Source organism: Muntiacus reevesi, chromosome 15, assembly GCF_963930625.1.
Source record: "Muntiacus reevesi chromosome 15, mMunRee1.1, whole genome shotgun sequence".
NCBI lineage: Eukaryota > Metazoa > Chordata > Mammalia > Artiodactyla > Cervidae > Muntiacus > Muntiacus reevesi.
In genome coordinates, this window is record NC_089263.1 from 34,779,865 (window position 1) to 34,798,071 (window position 18,207).

Here is an 18,207-nt window from a genome sequence, read left to right on the forward strand (position 1 = left end):
AAATGTCAATCTAGCGAGTAATCAAAGATAGGCAAATTAAAATAGCAACATACATTTATTTACCTTTCACACTGCCAAGCCATCACAAACCATTATTAATATACAATGGCAGTGAGGTGAGAAAACGACAAGATTGTTATTTATGCTAGCAAAAAACAAGGGAAAAAAACTAAGTAATCAAAAATAGAGGTGTAATCCAAATAAATTATGGTACATTTCTATCATGGCAAAGTGTGTGTCCATTAAATTACAATTTCACAGAATACTTAATATTTATGTCTGATACTGTTGATTACACTATTTCTAATCCATTCACAGCTTCCAACATTGCTCCTCTAAAACATCATTTCTATAGCAAAAAGCCCTAAGCCACCATAAGCTCGGAGACTACTGCAAAACTTCCTAGTAATTACTTCCTTCTAGCCCCTTGTCCTTTCCCTTGTTAATCTTCTATACAGCAGGTGATTTCCTCAGTGTTAATCATAACACATTCACATTTTATATTCACCTTTTAACTATAAATTCTCATTCCAGTGGCCCATGTGAGCTGACTCCTGTGTTAAAAACATCACCTTTTGCCTCTAACAATGCTCAACACACACAGTATTTGTCTCTGTGCTCTGAACCTGCCAAAACTCATTCAGATCCAAAGACTTCTGTCCTTGCTATTCCTGATATGTAGAATGTGATTTTCTTCCTCCTAATTATTTAGTGAAAGTCACTCGGTCATGTTTGACTCTTTGCGACCCCAACCCCATGGACTATACAGTCCAAGGAATTCTCCAGGCCAGAATACAAGAGTGGTGTCATTCCCTTCTCCAGGGGATCTTCCCAACCAAGGCATCAAACCAAGGACCCTGGCACCGCAGGTGGATTCTTTACCATCTGAGCCACCAGGAAAGCCCAAGAATACTGGAGTGGGTAGCCTATCCCTTCTCCAGGGGGTCTTCCTGACTCAGGTATCGAACCAGGGTCTCCTGCATTGCAGGCGGATTCTTTACCAGCTGAGAGCTCAATTTAAATATCTCTTCTTTTAGTACAGCCACTGTGGAGAACAGAGTGGAGATTCCTTAAAAACTGGAAATAGAACTGCCATATGACCCAGCAATCCCACTTCTGGGCATACACACCGTGGAAACCAGAACTGAAAGAGACACGTGCACCCCAATGTTCATCGCAGCACTGTTTATAATAGCCAGGACATGGAAGCAACCTAGATGCCCATCAGCAGACGAATGGATAAGGAAGCTGTGGTACACATACACAATGGAATATTACTCAGCCGTTAAAAAGAATGCATTTGAATCTGTTCTAATGAGGTGGATGAAACTGGAGCCTATTACACAGAGTGAAGTAAGTCAGAATGAAAAACATCAATATAGTATATTAATGCATATATATGGAATTTAGGAAGATGGTAAGGTTCACTCTACATTCGAGATAGCAAAAGAGACACATGTAAAGAAGAGACTTTTGGACTCTGTGGGAGAAGGCAAGGGTGGGATGATCTGAGAGAACAGCACTGAAACATGTATATTATCATATGTGAAACAGATCACCAGTTCAGGTTCGATGCATGAGACAGGGTGCTCAGGGCTGGTGCACTGGGATGACTCTGAGGGATGGGATGGGGAGGAAGATGGGAGGGGGGTTCAGGATGGGGAACACATGTACACCCATGGCTGATTCATGTCAATGTATGGCAAAACCCACTACAATATTGTAAAGTAATCGGCCTCCAATTAAAATAAATTAATTAAAAATAAACAAATAGATATCCCTTCTTTGAAGGGGTCTCCTCTTGCTATTCTAGGTAAAGGAGACTCCTGCTCCACATTTTTTATCACATGCACTTAGTTCCTTCAGAGGACGTGTGTGTGTATGCCCAGTCATTTCAGTCATGTCCAAATTTTTGCAGCCTCCATGGATGGTAGCCCGCCAGGCTCCTCAGTCCGTGGGATTCTCCAGGCAAGAATACTGGAGTGTGTTGCCATTTCCTTATCCAGGGGATCTTCCCAACCCAGGGACTGAACCCACGTCTCCTGTGACTCCTGCATTGCAGGTGAATTCTTTACCACTGAGACACCCGGGAAGTCCCAGTAACTTACACACAAACCATCAATAGGTATCATAAAATATGTAGGATATAAAAGCAACATGTGTGAGTGTAAATAAGGATACAATGTTAGCTGCTCAGTCATGTTCAATTCTTTGAGACCCTATGGACTGTAGCCCACCAGACTCCTTGGTCCATGGGATTCTCCAGGCAAGAATACTGCAGAGTTTTGCTATTCCCTTCTCCAGGGCATCTTTCAGACCCAGGGATCAAACCTGGGTCTCCTGTATCTCAGCAGATTCTTTACCACCTGAGCCACTACATATATCAATGTTAATAAAAATATGGGTGGAACTGGAAAATAGATTATGAAACATACATAAACTTCAAATTTTATTTTCACAAAAGCCAAAAAAATTAAAGATTTGAAAATTTATCATTTTCAAAGAAATAACTGAGAAACTGAAATATTAAAAGCAAATTTATAAAATTAAGAGCTCTTATGTATATATGCATGTTTGTGTGTAGACAGATAACAGACACATGTATATAAAGATATACACACATACTATTAAAAGAAAGAGGAAAAGAATGAGAAAAGAGGATTATATTAATCAAAATACTCAATACTATAGACTAAATAGAATATTTTTAAGATAATATATTTAAGAGGTCATTTTATTTCTATATAACACTAACATTCATTTGAAAATTTTTATGATACTCTAAAAAACCAGAAAAAGCCCATAATTCAAATTCAATCTAACCTGAAATGACAGTAGCTTCATAATGAAAACTTTCATAAACTAGTGATTATGTTCAAAGACTATAAGAAGAAACAGCAAAGGGGGAAAAAAATAAGCTATCTATAAAGCAGTAGTACAGGAAGCACAAAAATAATATTTGAAGTTCTAAAAATGCCTTTTATCTAAAAAATGCCAAAAATAAAAAATAAGACTATACATTATAATCTAAAAAACAAGGTTTATCAATGACCAAGATAAATAATGGCTGCCAAAATAGTGAAAATATTCTCAATTTAAATACAGAAAAAGGGAACATTCAACTACCTCCTAGAGAACAATGGACTTCCTACAAAGCCTCCACTGAAAAATATGGTGTGAAATTATTTCTACTCTTTTCTTCTATTAAAATCTTCCAATTCAGTTTTCCTTTACTGACTGCTTTTTTGGTTTTGTTTTCTATACATGTGTGATTGCTTATCTGCCTAGAATAGACCTGAGTTACTTCACTTGATTGTATCACAGATCTGGCAGGAGCTTCACATTTGGCATGTAGATGTCCACAGGTGATGTGGCAACAGGCTGAAAAGGCATATGGTAAGCAATCCATGTATGTTCTTGGATATCACTCTTCTTAGGAGGCCACTGTATTTTACTAGAATAAATCAGATCCACAGTGGAACTGGGATTTGAGTTGACTTTTGTAAGACTTCAAAAGAAGATTGCTTCCCATTTGTATTATGTATGCCTAAAAGAAGGACGAATGTAAAATGACATTACATATGTCAAAAAAAAGGGACTAATGTAAGAAGAGAACTAACGTACTAGTTGCTTTCTGCTAAAACTATTTTCTCAAAATTGCACATGACTATTTTTAAAATGGGATCAAAGAAAAAAGAAGCAATTCAGTGTATAAGCTGTAACAGGAGTTTACAAACTAGTTTACAAACTAGTTACAAACTAGTATATTAGCATATGACCAGGGAAATTTGTTTTTACATAATTAGTACCAGGGGATTTCTTCAGTGGCTCAGGGTAAAGAATCTGCCTGCAATGCAGGAGATTTCATCCCTGGGTTAGGAAGACCGGGAGGAGGGCATGGTAAACCACTCCAGTATTCTTGCCTGGAAAATCTCCTAGAAAGAGGAGCCTGGAGGGCTACAGTCCACAGGGTCACAGAGTCAGAGATAACTGAAGCGACTGAACACATTTACAATTAGTACCAAGTCAAGTGTTCTTTCTAGATTATTGGTTAGAATTCATTTAAGGTACTTTCCTGGTAATGTTAACACTAATAGGAAGGAATTCCACCTAGTTGGAATAATGTGTGACTGATTTTAAATGTGGGACTGACCTATGTTTCAGCAATCCAGTCAACATTTTTAAGAGTTATAAATCAAGAATCAACCATCTCACAATAAATTGAGTGAGTTCAGAAAGAATTTACTGATGATATTCTCTATGGAAATCACAAATGTGAATAATATGTGGCTTCTACTCGCAAAGAAAAGATAATAGAAAGACAAAACTAGTAAACAAATCTTAGTTAAGTGCTAATTAATGAACTGCAGTTTTGTCAATAAATACAGAATGAAGTATATTGCTTCAAGGCATCTTAAAAGCAAACAATGAGAATTTGGAAATAAGTAGGATGATATTCAAATCAAAGGCAAGGAGGGCAGTAATATTTTGACCCTGAAGCATACCGTGAAGCATAGCAAGAATGATTGAGGTCAGGAGGCAGAATTGATAACGGAGAGCTAAAGATTTGGTTTGGTTTCAGACATGCTGAATATGTCATAACCTGCATACTATAGGAAAATATGGAGTCAATATTTAAAAAAAGAAATATAAAAACTATCAATTAATGGCCAATTTTCTTATTATTTGCATTTACATCCATAACATGAGTAAGGTATTACGTATTAGATCACTATCTAAGATTAGGGATAAAATACAGAGGTAACTTTCTGATGAATTTTAGGGTTCATTATTTTTTAATTTTTAACATTTTACTTGACCCAATAAAACAGGGTTTCTATATTAAAGTCCTATACAATATCACAATTAAAAAATAGAGCCATTTAAAAGGGGAAGTAAACCAAAATGACAAATTTTTTAAAAAGTATATTTTAGATAACACATTTCAAAAAACCATATTTTTAAGTATTGATTTTCCTATTTGATGACTGGTGGCTATATATGCCATATGCTTCCTAAAAGCTTGCCTGAATTTTACTCTTCCCAAGTATGTTCACAAAAACTTACAAAAACAGAAATTTGTTCTTTCTAAAATCAAACTTCCATCATACAGCAATATTCACCTCAGCTAAGTAAAAAATACAAAATAATTAATTTTAATAATTTTGTTAAGTAGAATGTTTAAATTACTTCAATGGTTGGGAAAAGAGTAAAGTAGCAGGAAAAACTTCTTGATACCTAAAACTAAGACGCAATTAGTCATGTTTTATAGTTTGTTCCTTCTTATCAAGTGCAAATACACACTTATTGGTATAAGAAATATGACTTCATACAAGTAATCACATATACTACAATTTCTTGCATCAATACTGCTTGAAATTCAACTGATTCTTAGATTTGTCATATTTATCATTTCAGCTAACATAAAGGTTAGAATATCCATTCACCAAGATTCCTAGGCTAGGAAGTGTTAACTGATAAAAATCAGAAATTAAGAGTTAAAGTGTCATCAGTCATACTGGTGAACGTTAGTAAATAAGGTACAGATCTTTAAAATTTTCAATGAGATAATCCATATTTAATAGCAATGTGGAAATAAGGAGCAAGATATTACTGGGATGTTTTCTTGATAACTGATTTAACTTCTCTCAAACTCTGATGATCTGATTTGAACAGAACACATTTTTTTCCCTCTTTTACTTTTTAGTATACTATCTACACTTACTTGGCAGTTTCCAGGAAAAAAAAAGATTTTTAAACATAAAAGGAATTTTTCAATTATTTGTACTTACAATGCCATTTTGACTTTTCACTTCTCTAATTATCACCTGACCATATGATAATAATATATACCTGACCATACATATTAAAGAATCCTACTTTTGGCTAAATTTCAGCAATAAAGATTGCATTAAATTATTATGGTAAAGAATAGCAGAAATTCAATGCTAGATCTCAAACTTTTTAAGTCAACTTCTGTATAGTAATCACTCAAAATAATAATCCATTAAAGTAGGATTGAAAAAACACTTTACTCTCAACAAATACAGCTTCAATTTGATTTTCTGTTATAGGCATACTACTCTCTCATAACCAAAGGTCACTCTTGGTAACTGACAGTTTGATTTTTCACCATTTCTGACCATATTTTGTGATACAATCTGAAAACTTGAGGAATTTAAGAAAAGAAAATCCTGTAATAGAAAGAAAGAATTTTCTTTCAATCTGAACCTACTTGGATTACTTGGTTACCCTTATTTAATCACCACTGACCCCATCAACTGTAATACAACAAGAAAGAAAAATAAAGAAATGCAAGGAAACTGAAAGAAGATCAACTGAGCCAAAACAGAACTAAATCTAAAATGCACTTGCCTAAGAGTAAATAAAATGCAACACCACTAGCTTAAAAAAAATTAGAGGCATAAAAATAATTCTCAAATTATTTGCACCCTCAAATATTTTTGGATCAAGGATATAAATAAATAACAATATTAGTATGAATTACTCAACAATAGTATTATAAACTCTGATCTCAATGTTCAGAAGAGATTCATAAATTCAGCAAATAATACATTGATTATATTACAGAAAGGAAGTAAGATATTCACTAAGAAATATGTCAGTGGCTGTCTCAAAAATGCTCACAATCTAGTAGGAAGATATCCATTTTAATAGGCAATACAATAATATCATAAACAAAGTACTAGTGAGAGCAAAGAACACACTAGAGAAAAGCACTTATTCTAACTGCCAAGATCAGTAAAGACGTCACCTAAATTGGGCATCAAAGACCAAGTAAGATTCCACCAGGAGGAAAAGGTAAAATGAATACCTCAGCGTCACAAAATAGCTTAAGACGAGGCATGGAAAAATAGACATGAATGAACATTCATAGATATGCCAGCTGCCCATAAGGGCCTCAGTGTAGGTGATTTAAAAGGATGTTAAAATATATGAGTTTTCCTGTTTTTACACTTTCAGCTAAGGATCCAAAGCTGAGAACAATAGGTTCCAAGTACAAGAGCTCAGGTGACACATCATCTATGCAACACTTGGAAAGACTGGGGACATAAACTGCTCATGTATCCTTTAGTCTATCATTCACATTAAAAAAAAAAGCATCTATTGGAGAAGGGGAGTTTATAAATTGTTTGAGGAATAAACAGAACTATGATTCACTCAGATTTTGCCCTATGCCCTTTAGAATACAGGACACTTAATGAATGGAACAGAAACTGGAATTAGGACTGAAACAAAATCTAAAGGCAAGGGTGCAAGATGATCTCACTCTGGGCTACCACCTCAGAAATGGCCCAGAGTTTCATTCCAGTTTATGGACTCAATAAACATTTTCCCATAGGACAAATAAGGATACTGGGAAAGAAACTAGTCCTGAGCCATTTTTAAAGAAAGTCTACCCAAAGGACTACAAAAGGAACAAGATGACACCAGAAGTAGAGGCTAGAGGTAGACCAGAAAGTCAAGAGCCTAAGGAAGGGAGTCAAAGAAAACAGAGTATCAATTCTACCCGGGTTACCTTCAGGCGCAGGAATCCTTGATAAACCCCTCAAAGCAAGAGAAAGAACCCATTCGGATTTCCAACATACCTTTACTACCAATTAGTAATTCTCTATTTCTAATGTCCAACCTTGGAAGACCCAGGACCTGCACAGTAAGTAGGGAGGAAAAATAAGACAAAAGAAACTGAGAGCTACTGAGAAGCTGCCGTGTGGCCCAGGGAGCCCAGTGTGGTGTCCTGGGATGACCTGGAAGGATGGGATGTGGGGAGGGGATGGAATGTAGGTATAACTGTGGCGGATCTGCATTGTTGTATGGCAGAAACCAATACAATAATGTAAAAAAAATAATATTTAATAAAACTAAAAAACAGAAAAGAAAGTCTACTAGTTGATATGCCCTTCCCCACTCAGATTTTTGAGCCTGCTTTGAGTAAGGTTGATGTAAGGGAGAAATTTTACATAGGATGAGAGTTTGGAATTTTAACTTCTTAGCCTGTTTTTTTATTGCCTGAAAATTAAGACTAACTTGCAATGCCAGAGAGTGGGAAAAGAAGGAATAAAGGAGAAAAAAATGGGGAGAGAGAGAAGCGCAAGAGAAAGAGAAAGGAAGACGAGCAAAAGCACAGCAGAACAAAGATAGGTTCTTGAAAAGCATTAAGATATGGAAAAGATAATATTCAGAGTTCGGATTTTATACTCTGCGACAGAAAAGAATAAAGTAAATAGAGTAAAGCACCCTGATGAGTTCATCTCTTTTAATAAATCCATAGAAAGTGGCAAATGGTGGGCAAAGTAGCCTGATTTTAAGGTCAAAATTTTGATTTGATTATTGTGAAATCTGAAATCTATAAATATAGATGACTTTAAGTTATTTTTTGAAGGCATACAATCATCTAAGCATATATATATATACTGTGAATTTGTTTAGGGAGAACCTACATCTATTTGTAAAATGTTCACTCATGTTCTGAGTTGCAGAAACTCGAAAGTACTGGGGAAAATAAGTTAAAGGCAAATTCCACCTTCAGTGAGGTTACAGAAAGTGAAAGGGTTATTAGCTCACTCATATCCAACTCTCTGAGACTCCATGGATTGTAGCCCGCCAGGCTCCTCTGTCCATGGGATTTCCCAGACAAGAAAACTGGACTGGGCTGCCACTTCCTTCTCCAACAGGTCTTCCTGACCCAGGGATCGAACCTGGGTCTCCCGCATCGCAGGCAGATTCTTTACCATCTGAGCTACCAGGGAAGCCACACAGAGGAAAGAGACAAGCACAAGTATTATCTTACAGACAATAACTGCTAGAACAGGAAGAAGCAAAGCCTACAGGATCATACAGAAGTAGGAAACACCTCAGTTAAGGAGAAATTAAAGTTATGTCCACAGAATTGGGTTGAGTCATACAATGGATAGGAGCCTAGGATAAAGAGGTATGTGAGTGGCTGGAAAGAATGTTGCAGGCAGGCAAAGGCACAATGAAAGCATGGCATATTCTGGGAATTGTAAGAAGTTCAGTATCAATCAATCAAGCAATCAATACATGCAGGAAGAAATAAAGTTGAGCCAGTTCACATGCCTGGACAGGGAATTTGGATTTTATCTAAAGAACAATGGAGGCCACTGAAAGGTTTTAGTAACACTCATTTTTCATATACTGCATGTCTAATATACACTAAGAACTCTTTCACATGCTTGTTTTTTCCTCACAACAACCCTGTGAGGTAGGTATAATGATTTTCAATTAACAGTTTGAGGGGGGGAACCCTTAAATTTCTTAAGCAAGTTACATTTGAATAAAAAGCTACAAAGTGGTGATCAGGATTCCAAACACACTTCAGAAAATACATTAGAAATACACGGATACACACACACAAACATGCATACACATACACACATCACAAGTTTTACCCACAACACATTGAAATATCAGAGTTAAAATTTTTTTAAAACAAGAAGGCTTATTAAATTCTGCATTAAAACCTGTGGCATAAATAGTTCTTCAAGCAAACTTAAACATTTAAAATTTTCAACCAATTCAATTTATACTGATAAACACCTGCAGAATTCATAAAATAGGCAGGAATTTATATAAAATAAGATATAGCAAAGCTTGAGGTCATTCTATGAGGATTTTATCTCCATATATTTGCCAGAGGTTATCTGGGGAAAAGATCTTTTCTCATTTATTTCTAAAATAGATACATTCAAATGCATGTATTTTTCTAGGAACATAATTATATTTTGGATGACAGAAAATAAATATTGTATGAATACAAAAGTTTATTAAATGAAGTAACACAAATTTAAACCATTTAGAAGAAAAAGAACTGTTCACCTAATGTTAAATTACAAAATCATCTCCCCATTGTTCACAATAAAATATTTGAAAGTTTTTTTATCTCCCTATAGTATCACAAAGTTTGGTAAGCCAAATAACTTTTTAAAAATATGTTTGGGATGGATCTAAAAATATCTCTAATCTAAAAGAGTATGTACTTTGTAAAACTGAGGAGAGTATCTGAGAAACTAAAATATGTATTGAAACTATTTTAAAATGTGTGCTTTAAAAAAAATTAGTTTAAGTTAAAATCCACACTCAAAGTATACTTCTGGGTAGCTTATTTTCTCATCAATTTCACTTATTTCTTCAGCTAGTCTTAATATTTCTTTTTAAAATCTCTAATTGAAAACTAGATATTGCCAGAACATTATTGCTGGAGGTCTGAAAGTGAAAGTGAAGTCGCTCAGTCGTGTCTGACTCTTTGCCACCCCATGGACTGTAGCCCACCAGGCTCCTCCGTCCATGGGATTCTCCAGGCAAGAATACTGGAGTGGGTTACCATTTCCTTCTCCAGGGGATCTTCCCAACCCAGGGATCGAACCCGGGTCTCCCGCACTGGAGGCAGATGCTTTAACCTCTGAGCCACCAGGGAAGCTGGAGGTCTAAGTACATACAATTATTTAGAAATTCCTATTACCTATGGATTTGATTCAACTTTCCTATTTCAAATAGAAAATTATAACGGAGGATGAAAAAATAAAGGTTTCATTAAGATTAACTACTCTTGATTTAGTATTTATTTCTGAATTCTGAAATTATGAAGAGAATACAGATTAATATGTCTGACCACAATTCAGGCCCTTCAGAATATGATAATAAACTCCCCCTTGGAAAATAAAAAATTAAATAGAGATATTAAGCATCTATAAGATACTTTATGCAATAAGAATAATTTCTAAATAAACTAATGTTTCAAATGTACAACTGAACTTAAACATCAACATTATTTTTGATTGCACAAGCAGTACATGTTCATTAAATTCAAATAGTACACAAGCATATTAAATAAAAATGAAATTTTCCATATAATTCTTTTTTTCCAAATACCATACACTGGGAGTATATTATACGTTTCATACGAATCTAATTAAATTTCATCAGCCACAGAAGATATAAAATATAACAATTAAATATCCTGTATAACTGAAAAATATTTATTCAAATATGCACCACAGGTATACTTTGTACCTTTTCACTAAAACATTAATATATGTATATATATAAAACATATGGTTTATTCTGTCTAGTATGAGTACTTCAGTTAATAAGATGAATAGGATTAATACTTACACTGCATGTAGAAAATGCAAAGGAACCAATTATAGCAAATCAAATATTTCACATACTGATAAAATACATTCTTGCTAGAGAAACACAAGTATATTATGTCTAAAACTATAAATTTTTAAAAATACTGATGTTTATTTTTTTAATGTTTTGACTACTGAGTGAAGCATTAAGTATATGCAAGTAAGGGTTAAAATCTCCTTTAAAAGTTAGTTTTTTGGCAATATTTAAGTACATTCTTCTCTGAATGTAAATAAAGTTTAGCTTTTCCTAATATACTTGATGTTTCCTGATGAAAATCAGACTGTATTTATTCTCAAAAAAATTTATTCAAAAACATTGTAACTCCACTACAAATTAGAGACAGTTGACAAATCTTGTAGGAAATTAGACCTCCTATTTGATTCTAAAATAGCACCACTTGGTATTTAATTAGTACAAATAATATTCTAAGTAGAACAAAATCACTTGAACCAAAATATCTGGTTACATAACGTAAGGTACAATTTTGAATACACTGAATTCTACTATTTAGTGGAACAAAAAACACTTAAAGAAATGGTCTCTAGAAAATAATTTTTTCCACCCACCTCATTTTACAAGTAAACAAACTGTGGCCCAGAGAGGCTTTTATCTGCTTTCATTGAGAATCTATAGGTATAGAGATGTACACAAATATCATTTAAGTTATGACACATATGTTAAAGTTACCTAAAACAAAAGACACTATGTTTTATAAGATTAAAACTTTCTAAAGACTAAAAGAGTCTAATTCTTGCCATATAAATGTCTATAGATACACCCATACTCAACACACACACAAAGATAACTAGTAAGTCATACTATTTGACTAAAAAAGGCAAAACAATGAAATATAACAATCCATATCATATTGTTTAAAATGACACAGTGGTTCTTAATGTTATTTTCCTATCCTACAAAGCATAACCATGCCAAACTTACAAAAGTAGCACTCTTGTAAAACTACTTTTACAAAAGGAAAAAAGGGAAATTATTAAATAATTAAATGGGAGAGAGCAACTAAAATATGCTAAGTGGAAGTTCAAATATTTACTGTTTCTTTTCTCCCATGCTTTCTTTCAATACAGTAAAAATTTTAAACAATGTTTCTAAAACAAAAAATCAAAACTACATTCATCAAAAACTGGCTTTGCTGCAAAACTTTCACAAAAAGAGTGAAAGTATTAAATTAATACTAAGGTGTAGAGAACTGCAAGCAAAGCTCATTGGGATATTTTATTGAATTATAAGTTGATTTGCTACTTTAAGAACATAGCTCTAAAATCTTATATAATATTGATTTGGTCATTTGAAAATTATTTAAAAACAAACAGATTCTCAAGTTTCATTAAAAGTGAAGTACTTAATAAAGCATTTTAGTTACATCTGCTTTTAGAATAAAATAATTTCCAATGAGTGCATCCATTCATTTGCTATGTAATCAGTACCAATCACAAATTAGATGACCTTAAAAAATTTAGAGCCAGGGACAGCAGCCCTAAGCTTAACTGACCTCAATACATTTTTCAATGATGCTTCCCAGTTTTGTGTTATTTTCTCGCTTTGGGTTTTCCAGTCTAGGGCGGGTACACAAGAAACTTACAGTCTATGTAGTACTCCTAGTCAGTTTCACTCTGCAGATGGCACAGTGGAGAAATACCTTCCGTACAGGACCATGTACAATTTCTTCTACAGCTGTCAGCACCTAGGGGAAAGTGCGCTGTTAAACAGTTGCTGCGTTCCACCTCAGAAGTGGCTGCAATTCGGTGGTGGGTGAAGTGACTCCTGTACATATATACAGGGATGAAAAGTACTATAGAAAATGAGAACATTTGACAACAAAAGGGGCTGTCTGCAAACCGCCACAGCAAAGCAGGATACATCGTTTAGTCACAAGAGCCTTACACAGACAGGCTACTATTCATTGAAAAATTGAATGTTAAGAATGAGACAGAAAAAATAAAAATACAGTTATTCAATTCACAATATAACTAAGTATCATTACTGAAACATATGTCAAAAAATTAAACCCAAACATTCTTTACTGACTTATAGCATTATTTCTATAGTAATTTTCCTAAAACCAGGTAAATGTATACAGTAAAATTCTTTACTCTGGCCCATTTATTTGCTTTAGATAACAATTCAAGGGGTAAAAACAGGTGAGATATCAAAACTGAAACATAAGTAACATGAAAATATCTAAAAAGAATTGCTAAGGAAAAACATTGTGAAATTCTTAATTACTTCATGTCAAACATTTTATAAAAAAAAAAAACAAACAGTTCTCAAAAACTATAAAGGGCTATTTTTCATATAATGGAGCTTTAGAAGTGACCTAATTAGAAAACGACATCTTCTCTTCCTCAAAGTCACAATGAATTAAAATCTAAATACATCTTCTTCCTTTGCCCATATAAACAATGAATTCACCAATTATATGATAATTTCAACTCATCAATACAGAAAATAATTACTATATCCTACTTCTACTATTAAAACAACACCCTCTGTATATGATTTATCTTTGATGGAATCAGAAGATAAAAATCCAGAAATTGTTCTCTGAGAAATATCACTGAATCACTAAGCGTGAAAGTATTTTCTAATCTATCTCTAGGCACAGCTACTATATTTATGCTAATCTGAAGAGGTAACTGATTACACTACTTCAAAATAGCATTTAGGTTCCTGAAACAGATTGAGAATGCTTTGATGCAAAGTCCAACAAATCAGACCATTAAAAAGTGTTCTTTCATCAAACTTATCTGAATCTCACTTGTCATAACAGATTTATTTTGGCATATATTCAGTGAGGTCAGAGATAGCTTACAATTTCCTTTCAGCTTTCTTAAACTCTTTCTATAATAAGTCATAACATAAAGGAATATTATTTACTTTTAAGTGACAAGAGGTTGCAAAGGAAGAAAAAATGCAGAATTCCCCAGTCTCTTTATTAAAAGAAGACATAGATCAGGGATTCCCAATCTGGGGTCTACATATGGGAATTAGGAAAACTAGGAATTCTGCAAAATTGCAGGCTAAAGATATATTATACAGGTGTATATTTTTTCCCTATGGGAAATGGGCTTTTGTCAGGTTTTCAAAAGGCTCTGTGATTTTCCAAACAAGTTTAAGGAACTACTGGTAAATAATGTGAAGACATTCAACTGAATAAGGAACAGTAATCATTTAAATCAAATTCCTAAATCTGAGCAGCTCATTATGTAAAGTGAGGAACAGACACCAGGAAGTTCCAACCACTAAATGAAATAACGGACAGAAAGCACCTAATATTGACCCATTATTGTCAGTAACAGTAGTAACTGTTCAAAAGAGCTGTGTCAAACAGAACTTCCTTACAGGGCCCCACCTTCGTTTACTGCTCTATAACTTCATAATATATGACTTTGACCTAGCTGTGTCTTCTACTTTTATTTAGGTGTGTCTTCTAAAAGAGATCAACATCACAAGCTACACAGTTCTGCATTAGTTTAGATACAAAAATGCTAAATACAAGTTTTGGAACACTGCGAAATACTCCTAGAGTCTACATTTTCCCAAAAGCCACACTGGTCCCTTCGATGACACAGTACTTACTTGGAAAAGGTTCAGACATGAAAAGAAAATTGGCTTCAATGGTTTATATAAAGTTATTTCACTTTCTTTATCAGGCTGGCCTTTCAAACAACAACAAAAAAATCTAAATTGGAAGAATCTATCAAGGAAACATATTTTCTGAAAAGGTTATACAAATAATACTTTTACTTTCATATACCATTTTATTTACTGTTTAATTTTCTGAGGTAAGAGATACAACAAATATTCATACATACACATCCTCACATCCTTTAAAAAGAAGCTTTAGAGTTACAATATGTAGATAAACCTTACCTTTAAAATGAATTTACAATTATTACAAATAGCATTACAAAATAGTGTGCATGGCGCTCTTCAAGGTTTTGGTAACTTTTAAACACCCATTAAAATTTGACAAATAAATTGCTACCATGTATTAAAGATGCTCAGTGAAGGAATAAGCTTGCAAATATATCTGAAATAATGGCAGACAGGGCAACTATATAGTTTGTTCCCAATCATTTCAAATGTAAAGTGCTTTTCCTTGAGTCTTCTCATGATAGGTGTTACATTTTATGTATTCACACACCAATAAAATATATAGCAGTAAGAACAAACAGTAGAGGCTTTAAGGAAAGGCACAGAAGTAGGAAAGAAGCATAGTAAGCATTCGGAGCACTATAATGAAAAGGATAAGCACAGAATATAGAGCGCACAGGAGGGTCAGTGAAGAGAAGAACAAGAGGCACAGGCCCAATCACGCTAAGGAATTTTTCAATATTTTATTCCACATAAGTGGCATTTTCAGAAGTATTATTATAAAAACAATTTCCAGCAGCAGCATGGGAGATGAACTAGAGGTGCAGATGGTTCAACTGGGATGCTAACAATGGGAACATACAGTTAAGAATGATAAGAGATTGGTAAAAAAAAGTTTAAAGCACACTACTTTGTAAAACACTAAGAGGGTAAAAATTATAAGATAAATCAAAGCTATTTCTAAAGTTTGAGTACAGAAAGTAGCATGCATTTCATTCATTCATTCATTCAACAACAAAAAAGTGACTTTCTCATATGGGTCAGGTCCCATTTTAGCCACTGGGCAAAGCACTGAACAAAGGAGCCTGTGATTTGTCCTTTGATTATATGCTAATGGAGAAGACAGACATTAAATAAACCATTAAATATATAATAAAGTGTAAGAAAATGATTCACCAATGTACTAAAACTAAAGCAAGCTATGAGAAAAGAGTGACGGATACACTATTTTAAGAGTGTACAAAGAAAACCCAAGGAAGCAGCATTGTATGAGTGAAAAATGAAGTGGCAGGAGTCCACAGACTGACGATCTGGGGTAAGAATACTGCCAACAGATGGAGCAGCAAGAGCAAACATCTGACACAAGAACAAATGATGAGATGATGTAGGGCCTTGTAGGCCACATGATCAAGCTTTAACCTGGGATAATATAAGGACTTCAGATTTGTAACTGTTAAAGAAAGCCACTGCAGTAACTTGACTAGGAGAGAGATATAACCTGTTCAATCTTTAAAAAGGCTCACACTAGCTGTTGTGGTGGAACTGATGATAGACAGCAAGAAAGAAGTATCAGCAAGACTTTGAGAAAACTTACCAACAGACTATCAGGTGGGACTTCTCCCACAGACAGAAACTGGCATTATAATCCACGACTATGAACAAAAAAAATCACCACTCAAGTGTTTCACATTTAAAAGACAGTCTAAACAAGTTTAGTTTCTCTTTACTGCAAACTGCCTACCCCTGTCCATCTTGAGTGACTCAATCATCAGAGTCTGCTTCACTGACTTAATGTAGTTGGACAGTGCTATTTCCAAGAGCCCAAAGCCTATCAGAGTGGGCTGAAAGATGGGCATGAATGGAAAACTGGTTACCTCATCACTCAGCTGGACTTTTGCTTATGTTTAGACTTGCTTATCATCCCATGCCCACACCCCCTAGCCACGCCTATATGGGGAGGTGGGAAAACAGATGTGGAATGGAAAACAGGTAGAGAGAACTGGAGTCACTATTAAAAACAGCAAAGAGTGAGGCTATCAAAGTAGTTGGATTTATGCCTCTAGACAATGAGGATCCCACTGGGGCTGGGTGCACACTGGAGAAGCAGAAACTGAGAAAGAGAAGAAAAAGACAAACTGGATAGGGTGACATTTCAAAAATATCTCATCCCCCCAAAAAGTTTAATACACCTGACACATAAAGAGTAGTATTTGCCTCTTTCCCTACAGAACGCATGAGGGTTATTCAGATGATCAGAAATAGAAAAAATAAAAAAGATGCACCACTTAAGTAGGGGCATCTTTTCCCTTTTTGCTTCTCTCCTCCAAGCACCAACGCTCAGGAGGACAAACAGGAATATAAATGAAAGAGCAGATCATTCTCTGCTCACTGGAATGAGCAGCCTGAATGACTAGATTCAACCCCTTCCATACTACAATCTCTCAGAACAGCCTAAGCAGCACCGAGTAGAAGGGGGAAAGCTGTTTTAAATTGTGCTATAAGGTTAAAATTCAAACTGAGTCAGATTAAACTGACTTTACTAAAGTCAGACCAAATTGATTTTCTGACGTGTCCAGAAAGTTTTAATATTTCCCTGGAGTAAAGAAACAAACAAAAAACTGATGTGACCAATCATAAACAAAGGTCAGGCTGGAGAAAAATAAAAAACTTCATGTTTGCATTCCCATTTAACTCTCCATTCCCATCATCTCAAGCCATACTTTATTATGAAACGGTTAACACCAGTGAGCTAGTAAATGATTTATTTGCTTTTCATCTCTCTAAAATATTCAGGCTGAATACTTGCATAAACATATTACTTCTTATTCTTAAGAACAAGTACTTTCTTATTCTTAAGAACTAGCAAGTATATAACTATGAGAATTTCATAACGAATTCTTTAGATTTCCTTGTGTATAAAAGTTACATAAATATTTTGAACATTTGTAAATAATACTGTCTTATTATAAAAACTAACAAATATAAATACTATATACATTTGTAGAGAATACTAGGTTGTACAGAAACTAAAAAGCAAAATCCCATAAATCGGACACTGAACTTAGAAGCTTGAAGACAAAAAGGATCCACAGAAGAAAAAAGAAAAAACAAGAGTTTAAAATGCTTGTTTTAAAGGAACAATTTTGATACTCATATTGGAGTAACCTGAAACACAATTTTAAAGAATATTCTGCCTTGATTTATATCTTAATAACTTTGGGCTGTCCCCTAAATTTTCCATTTATTTAATATTCAAATTAAAATGTAATAGGAATTCTCTGAAAACAGATATATCTTTTAAAATAAATTAAGGTATCAGGATTTTACATGACTAAATAATACAAAATAATTCTGTTTAAATGTCACACTTTTAGAGAATACAGGATCCTATTACACTCACGTTTACAACTCCTTGTG

General features: G+C 34.2%; 1 protein-coding gene across 3 annotated transcripts in view; it reads right to left on the reverse strand.

Annotated features, from left to right (window-relative positions):
* NOVA1 (NOVA alternative splicing regulator 1) overlaps window positions 1-18,207 on the reverse strand; it is a 160,510-nt gene that overhangs the window by 97,517 nt on the left and 44,786 nt on the right. Inside the window, exon 1 of one of the 3 annotated variants that reach the window (XM_065906423.1) lies at window positions 12,776-12,875. The exons of 1 other annotated variant lie outside the window; for it this stretch is intronic. The gene's annotated coding sequence lies outside the window, so the exon portion shown is untranslated. Of the gene's footprint in view, window positions 1-11,741; window positions 12,752-12,775; window positions 12,876-18,207 lie in introns of those variants that run through there. One more of the 3 variants, XM_065906424.1, reaches the window with a different exon arrangement.